We start from the raw sequence: 9,194 nt of genomic DNA, 5'->3' as shown, positions 1-9,194 counted from the left end.
TCCAGTCCAACGTTCGTATCCCCCTCCTGCGACAAGCACATGTGCACGAATTAATCTGCATTTGTTTCCTTCGCTCGCACATCGAGTTTTCCCGCCGACGCTTCGGGGGCAAATGGAGTTGGAACATATTTTGCTCAGGCACAACTCCAGTCGGCATGGTAATTCGGATTTCGATGGCACCTACGATCACGTTTAGTTTACGCCAAATCGCTCGTAGATGAGAGCGAAGCGAATATGCGTAAAACGCCGTCGCGTCGACTACATGTGCTGCGAGTCCAAGGCAAAATGCTAGCCACATTTCATCCACCGGCAACGACACGGCAATCGCAACAGCTGCTAGCCAGAGAGGCACGGCGGAAGCCCCCGTCTCTCTCTCTCTTTTTCGCCTCTCGCGGTTTCTCTTTTCACTCCCTCCTCATTCTATCCTCTACCTCTACTACGTCTATCTTGACTCTCGCCTTCCTGAATATACGGCTGCTAGCAACAGCGCTCTGCGTTTTAATCGCGGCGCCCGCAACGCGGAGTCGCCGGTTGTGCATAGGAGCCGAAAGGTTGTGCACTGAGTCCTTTCGATATTGCCCCTCGCGATCCAGCCTGCGTCCACTTTGTGTGCACGGATATCTAGACAAAACTCGGCGTCCACCCAGAAGAAAGAAATAGACAGCGAGTGGAGCTGACGACGGAACACAAGAACGTCGAGCAGACGACGGTGAGAGAACGGGAGTGACATATGCAGACGACTCCGTAAGGCAAACTCGGCGCCCGGAGAAGAGTACTGTATTTTCTCTTCTCTTCTCCGCCTACCATCGGGACGCATTTTGTCTAACGTTCGATCCTTTCCGCTTCGTCACTCGTTGACGGAAGAACCGCACATAGAGCGCTTCCTTTTCGGCTGCGACGAAGATAACACCACCGTGACAGCACTCGGCGGCACCGTACAACGCCACGGGCTCGTCTCCTCAGGGGTTCTTATGTGGAGCGGTCCGAAGAGGTGCTTTCATCGACAGTGACAGGTGAGCGGTGCATACCATTGAAAATGAGGAGGCCGACGTTCGTTTCCCGCGCAGAGGTTGCGCCGTTGGGATGCAGGTGAATGCGGACTCAGACAATAGAAGCTCGCACTGACTTTTACTTAAAGGAAACATCAATGGTTGCTTCTAACACACAAAAAAGAAACATTGTCATGCTGCGATACGAATACACTCCAGCAGTATCAGCGAACATGTGCGTGTACGGGCGATTGAATCAGTCATGGAAAATGCGTGTATCAGGATGCGAGATAGATACCATGCAACCATCTACCACCTGCGCCTTCTTAGCATGGTGTGTAGTATCACGTGGTATTTACAGTATACCAGCATAATATGTTGTTAGGCGGGTTCGATGTCTTGGCTTGTAGGGTTTAACGCCCTAGAAGGTCTGAGAACCTGCATACTAGGGATCAATACTTGAGCTCCCTAACCACTGAAGTGTATTGACAAAATTTACGAAATCCCGAAGCGTAATGTGGTTATCGTTTTTACTAGGGGATTAGTTTGAACACCAGCACCAATGTTTTTTGTCGGTTGAGTTTTGCCTCTGCTTTTCTCAGGCCAGACCAGGCGCGAAATCCAAGAATCCAGGGCCACTATTCCGAGTTTGCATCGTTATCGAAGTGTCGCTATTTCACGTGACCTCGAGTCATCTGATCGTTTGAAACGCCGGAACCGGGTGTTGCCATTACTGAACCGGAAGAGGTGGCAACGTCATGTTCCGGCGTTTCCACCAGTCAGGTGACTCGAGGTCACGTGAGATAGCGACACTTTCGATAACGTCGCAAACTTTGAATACGGGCCCAGAACACCCTGTCGAACATCGCACATCATATCTTGCTCAGCGTTACGGAAATGTTCGAACGAATCTGTAGAAATGTGGAGTAATGAGTAATCACTGTGGTCTTATTCTTTGTTAAGGCATAAAAAGGCACGAAACAGGCACGAAATTGCATGAAGTCATACCAAGCCTTAATAGAAGACGACGTTGTCATTTTGTGCGGCCAGATGAGGAAAGATAATTAACGATCGTGGTATTTTTCGGGTGCTGCACTGTGGAGATAGTTAATGTTGTAAGGATTGGTATATTCTGCAAGCTCAAGCTTCGTTCGGAAAGTGTTTTACTGCCAACATTTACATTATTCGCGAATATCTTCATTCGAGTCAATCGCAACGCCGTTTAGTGGCATCATCATAAGTTTTCATCTTATAACGCAAGATTCATGGCGTTTGAAGTGGAGGTTCGAGCTCAAACACCTCGTGTTAAGCGCATTTTAAACAAATTGTATGCAATATATTTCGATGCTTTTCACCGTCGGACGCTCTGAAGCACACGCTTCGTTGGTACAACTGTTTACCGAACTAAATTAACCGTTCCATTTTTTTTTCTTTGGAGATCGGCTGTGTAAACAAACAGTAACATAATTATAGCCTGCGGAGTAGGGTTTTGACGGCGCGTCGATCGCATGTGCATCGCTAGAGACTTCGTCCAAGAAACTGAACCGTTTGTTCGTTAGTTTACTTCTCTTACAGTGAGCACTAAACTTTCTTTTTCACTTCCTAAGCGTACTGTGAAATTTAACTTTTTCCATTTTCTTACAAAGTCGATAGAAATATATCTGATACACCCTACAATTAAGTTGGTACCAGAACACTTTTCTTCCTGGTACCTACTTAATCTGTGTTCAAACCTGCATTAATTTTAAATATCCCAGTCTGTGAATTGCTTTTCATAAACATACATGGATATTGTTCTGCAGGTGCATATACTTCCCAAAATTGATTTTATTTATCTTGCATCGGGGGGGGGGGGGGGGCACCTTCCTTCAGTGTTTTTATTCCTTCTTATGCAGCGTAACCTTTGAATTGTGGTATACACGTGGGCTACTGCTGCTTTGCACAGAGGCCCCTTGGTTCATTCTAAACTGCTGAGAATCTTGTAGTCTGGGCTAGTTGGTTCATAGTGTTTACAAATTAACAGAGCGCAAGGAAACCGGACACGAGAAGAAGACACTATCCATGTTTCTTGTGTGTTATGTCTTCTTCTCGTGTCTGATTTCTTCGCGCGGTGTAAATTTGTAAGAATCTAAACTGCTCAGCCACAATTTTTATGTGTCCAAGGTTGTTACAGAAAACTGATAGTCAATCGGAATGTTCTTGGAATCAATGGCGCGTTATTTTGCCCGCGAAAACAGGTTACGAGCATACGGCGGGTACTTGCACTTGCGCGTTTGAATGGCAAGAATGATGAGGTCTATTTTCATTTCCTGCTTTCAAGCCACGAAACAGGAAATAAAAAAAAATAATAAAAAAAATATGTGATGCTGAAACATGCTGGCTGAACTTATTTCTCGCGTGCTTATGATTCTATTATACTGAGTCTTACGGCGAATATGCTTTGAAAAGCGTATTGCAGACAATTTTTGAGACTGCAAATACCAGATCGGGCATTTCTACTAGGTATGTAATGAAATAAAGATAAGACTGAGAATAGAAAACAGAATGGTCCTAACGGCTAGAGAGTGAGCCAGGTAAGGTACACATTGGAATAACAAAAAGCGACCGAGGAAGTGTGCGAGCCATGCTCTTTAATTTCAGCTAACGCTTCCTAATTGTGGAGTCTGAGCGATCACTTGCTTGGAAGAGAAGTCAGCTTGGTTCCATAATAATTTCAACTGTTCCTGCTCTCAATGCGGCGTTGCCGACAATCCCACCCGACCTAGTCAGCGATGTGCTTTATAACCATTACAGGGAATAATCACTGCTGACCGAACTTCTTGCTTTGTTGAACTCTTATTCTTCAGCAGACGTTCGTAAACCTATAAGAATAAATAATTATAACCTGCGCTTTTTCTACCAGAAATTTGATGCATGACTTTTCGCACATGACAAAATGGCTTTCTGCTTCTCTAGGCGCATAGTTACTTTGATAGTTTTTTTTTTATAACAGGTATAAAATAAACCTGGCCATATTGCAAAAATAGCAAACTAGAGAGATGAGCAGAGGGAGGAGGCGTTCTTGATCCAACTCAAACAACCTCGATGCCCAGACCTGGGCATAAGGGCCCGACTGGTAGCAGCCTCGAGGGAGGTCTTGGATGGTGGAGTCCACTTATCCTGCATCACCTATAATCGTTTTTGTACAAATGAAGTTATTGCTGCCGCCTGACCATACAATGGAACAAACGCTTGAACTCTGCGGGAAGTAAGCAGTGCGCCTGGCGGAAGAAAATCTGCGCACAAAAATAATTTAGCTTTTGTTTCCGGTCATATAACTTTTAGTCAACGAATACTTCGATCGTAAAAACGCTGGGCTGTCATTTCAGGTATAGCGAACATGTGTGTTCCCAGTTGTGTCTCATTTCCGTGTCTGGCACGACCTCCGACTTCTGCTTGGCACTTTGGTGAAGATTAGTAGCTGCAGTTTGCAGTTTATTAATGATCTGCTTTATTTTTCTTCGATCAGTCAGCCCGTTGTGCTTTTGGCGGGGCTGACTGGGGAACGCTGTTTTTATATCTTTCTAATTGCCCTCCCTAAATTCAGTCTACGCCATTGTTTCGCTGTAGATAGAAGTGTAGATATATTCCTTTAACAAGGGCGAGGACAATGCACGCTATTATAGAGCTGGTGTGTATCTATTTGACTGTTATGGTTAGAAAGGAGAAATAAATGAGAGGTGCAGTTGGATGTCACTCGAAATATTTCTGTGCGTTTTTACTGAAGGCAAAACGATATAATCTGATTAAGGAAAAGAAACAATGTAGCCCAGAAAGAAACGGCCGTTAACTGCTTCCTCTTACCTTAGAGCACCAAAATTATAAGTGATGAAGAAAATAAAGTAGATATAGACAGGCACATGGTATGTATGAAAAACTTGAACGAAGAAAGTCAGCTATTTTCGACAATCCCCCGTGGTATACACTGAAGCTATATTGCTGAGAACTTTCGCTCAGCACATGTTGCCCGTACATGAACCTGTAAGCCCCTCTACAGCGGACGTAGTTTGCACTTCACAACTCTAATTGAGATAGCAGCAAATGGGGCTGTTCTGTGAAGCCTTTTCGCTGGCGAATTTTTCATCGGGTGCATTTTTCATTCTGAACGGAGAGTACTCTTGCTCTTCTTTTTTGCGTGTGGCGCGACACGAATATATAAATTGAGCCTCCGCCCCCAGCGCCTCTTAGAGCAATCCCTTTCTGGCATCTACATGCAGTTGACAACTGCACGTCTTTAACAAGCATGTAACAAAAATCCGATTGCAAATTTTTGATTAACTTATAGACTGTTATATTGGGGTATAAGTAATAGCTAAACCTTTGAAGCGCAACAAACGAAATAGTTTACATAAAAACTGAAATCTACCGAAGACACAGGAAGAGAGAATCAAGACTTATGTACTCTTTCTTGTCAGGAACGTAATTAAGGGAGCATTCAGAAGCTTTTTTTTTTTTTTTTTTTTTTTTTTTTTTTTTTTTTACGCGGAGAAACGATGAGTAATGAAGATGCTGCTCTGTAGTTCCCCCAGTTGGAGTCAATTATTCACTCTGTCTTTTTTAAAAACCAAATTACCGGTAAAAAGCGTCTAACAAGTTTTTAATTGAACGTATTTTTCTTTTTTTTTAGCTCGCTTGTTCCTAAGTTTCATGAAATGTGCTCAGATGCTCTATTGCTTTGAGTTAACCTTGTCTTGTCTAATGAACTTCGTCTGTGATAAATTGGCCCGACGCCGTGTGACTGGCTCTTGTAACATGAAACGCCACACTTGAAAAGCAAGCTTAGCCCGAAACAGGCAACATCGCCGAAGATTTCCTGGTTCGTGGGAAATACCGTGACAAAACTATACCACGCTGAGCCTTGCGCGATCGCTTGCAACGCGCAACGTGTTCTTCCCTCGTTTTGCGAGCGGGAAATATCGCCTTCATGTGTTTTTCTTGGCACCCTCAATTGCCGCGCGTCACAGTAGAGCGTCGAACCTACTCGGAGCCGCCACTAGCTGTACCCGGTACGGAGGTAGACGGAGGGGTCATGCCTCCGCTTCTTTCGCATCCGCATCCTTTTTTTTTTTTTCTTTTCTCCAAAGGCACCAAAACAAACTGCCCTGCTTCACCGTGAACACGTTTTGTATTATGCATGGTATCGCGCGACAGACAATTCGGAAGAATACCTCATCAGGGAATATTTTTGCGGTTATATTTACTCGTTTATTGCAGTAAGAAGAAGAAAAAAAGAAATAACGAACACGCTAGGGACAGTTCCTTAAATAAAGTCATTCACTCATGAAAAAGTAAATGCAGCGAACGTTGTGTTATATATACTAGTGACTATCTGCAGTGGTATATAATACAAAGACTAAGGATGCAAATAAACTGCTAAGAAAACCAAGCATTACCTGAACGCTGAACGGTATGCGCTTTGCTCGCGAATAGCACGAAACATGTTGGACACGCAGACTCGGCAAGCCCGGCATTGCTGTCCCGGTCTTATTCGCCAGGCGAATGTATCTCAGGCAGGCTGAAGCGGGCTAATTCACAGTTTAATTTTGCTTCAGATTCTAATCCCTTTGTTGTTAAAAGTTTCACCTCGCTCTATCATGCGCCTTCGGCAAGAAAACGGGGCAAAAGCGCGATGGCATAGCAATATGCGAGTATACGTCCCCCATGAGTTCCATGCTATGTTAGTCACAAGAAGGAAATATTGTTCATTTGAAGCATTGGTGCTTTGGTAGACAAACGTTTGAAGGAGGCAAAAGCTGCATTGCATGTGGCGACCATCTTGGTCTTGGGATCATCTTAGCACTGTGCGTTGACGCATAAATACTCGGAAACACGGTAATGATACGGAGTCAGTTAAGTGTTTTTAGATGATTGCATGAAGGATGGTTATATACTAAAGGGGTAGGCGGGGTGGAATTCAAGTATAAAGGTAGTGTCGGAATGCTTCACGAAGTACAACGGAGAGTCCAGCAGGCTAGTTGGCTGCTAACACATTCTGTTTGCTCGTTTGTCGAAGACAGACGTTTTGTGCCTGCGACATACTCGTAAACTCGGCAGTCGGTCTTTCAGGATAACATTGCTGGGTACCCTTCGGAACGATTCCCAAGTAAATGACAGGGAGTTGTAGGCTCAATTGGCTCAGTTACATTCACAGTTCAAAGTAGTAACGGTAGGTCTGCAAACGACTGATAGTTGCGGCAATGCAGTTCTTCATTAAAGAGCTAACATGCAGCGCGTTCGGACCCCGCCAAGTGGCGCAATGGCTAGGGCGCTCGATTACTGTGTCCAAGGATGCGGGATCGAGGAAGGCCCACGTCAGGCGTCGTGCCTTTTGGCCTCCTTCCTGAAGTGTAAAAACTGAAATGCAATTCAAATAAATAAATACTAAATACTAAATCCCGGCCTCGGCGGCTGCTTTTCTGTGGAGGTGAAGAGCAAGGCGCCCGTGTGCTGTGAGATGTCAGTGCATTACGTTAAATAATCTCAAGTGGTCGAAATTTCCGGAGCCCTCCACTGCGGCGTCTTTCATGCCCGAATTGCTTTGGGACGTTAAAACCTAAGACCATATGTAGCACGTTCAGTTTTGCCGCCTTCTCAAGTGCAAATTTGTGCCCTACTGTAACAGAAGGTACGTTCTATTTCGCACATGCGCACGAACGTGCGCGCAAGAGCGTAAAGCATGGCTGTTCAATTTGTGCTCTGTAGAACCCGTGGTAGAACCTAGAACGCCGACAGCGGGATAGCTGTGTTAAGACGGGGGCGGTGTGACGCAACTGTATCTTGACAGTGTCGTTCCCATCAGAGTGTCTCGGAAACGACAAGGTCGTTGTAAACTGCGACCGCAAGCTATCGCCCCTTTCCACGCCAGCGGCGCTTCCTGGAACGTTCTCTGGCACGTCTAATATAACCGTTGCGGAGGAAACGGATGAATGTCCTTTTGTTCTCGTCTCTCTCTCCTCGGCGGAATTGTTTTGCGCGCAGTGCGCGTTGATGTGACAGAATGTGCTTAATCATGACGGAGGCGTCATGAACACTTCCGTATGGCTGTCGTCATTGTTGGTAGGGCGTTTCATTTCGTCGTGAGCTACGTACACAAATAGCTAGCTGCCTTTTGCATGTTGACAGTCCGTCTCATCCACGCTAGTCCGTTTGATTCGATGGAGTGAGTAGTGTTCTGTGGCCCATGTCTACACAAGAACCTGGTCCATCTATGTGGAATCAGTGGATGGCACTTTCAGATCGTTAGTTTTGCACAAGAAATGAACTCTTCTGAGCGGGAGCCCCGCCAGCGCGAGCAGCTGATACAGCTGATGACAAATGAGTTCACGCATGCTTCCTGACACACACACACACACACACACACACACACACACACACACACACACACACACACACACACACACACACACACACACACACACACACACACACACACACACACACACACACACACACACACACACACACACACACACACACACACACACACACACACACACACACACACACACACACACACACACACACACACACACACACACACACACACACACACACACACACACACACACACACACACACACACACACACACACACACACACACACACACACACACACACACACACACGCGCACGCACGCACGCACACACACACACACACGCACGCACGCACACACACACACACACACACACACACACACACACACGCACACACACACGCACGCACGCACGCACCCACACGCACGCACGATTACACACACACACACACACACGCACGCACGCACGCGCGCGCGCACATGGCGTCGCGACCGGCCTATAAAGCGGTGGACAATGAGCGGTATGGACGAATAAGCGCCTCTATGCCATCAATGAATTTTTTGAGGGGCTTTAGAGCTGGGCTGCTACCGATGTTATCTGCATCGCGCTAGCTGTGGAGGCTTAAGGGATGGAAGAAGAGAGAGAAAAAATATCTTCCAAGGTCAAATCAAAACGCAAGTGCAGTTTCGCTTATACCTTTTGGCGTATCAAAACACGTGTGCCACAATATTGTTCCGGGTTCTGGCGTGCCTGAGTTAGTACGGACACAATAAGTGCCCACCGTAGCGCTGCTAAAAACTGATTTATTTTCTATTCTCTCGAGCATAGCAAACAGGTGTGCTCCCGGAAGC

The 9,194-nt window shown here is 45.8% G+C and overlaps 1 protein-coding gene across 3 annotated transcripts in view; it reads left to right on the top strand.

The window, feature by feature from the left end:
* The first annotated feature begins 415 nt into the window (after positions 1 to 415).
* Positions 416 to 9,194, top strand: part of LOC146199443 (sodium/potassium/calcium exchanger 5-like) — an 84,740-nt gene continuing 75,961 nt past the window's right edge. Inside the window, exon 1 of one of the 3 annotated variants that reach the window (XM_084594931.1) lies at positions 416 to 1,020. The gene's annotated coding sequence lies outside the window, so the exon portion shown is untranslated. The remainder of the gene's footprint in view (positions 1,021 to 9,194) is intronic. The other 2 variants (XM_084594930.1, XM_084594929.1) reach the window with 2 other exon arrangements.

The sequence above is a fragment of the Amblyomma maculatum genome, chromosome 2, assembly GCF_055883805.1.
Source record: "Amblyomma maculatum isolate TAMU_Amacu chromosome 2, ASM5588380v1, whole genome shotgun sequence".
NCBI classification, from domain to species: Eukaryota; Metazoa; Arthropoda; class Arachnida; order Ixodida; family Ixodidae; genus Amblyomma; species Amblyomma maculatum.
The sequence above is the reverse complement of the archived record's forward strand: the minus strand, read 5'-3'. Positions and strand labels throughout refer to the sequence as shown.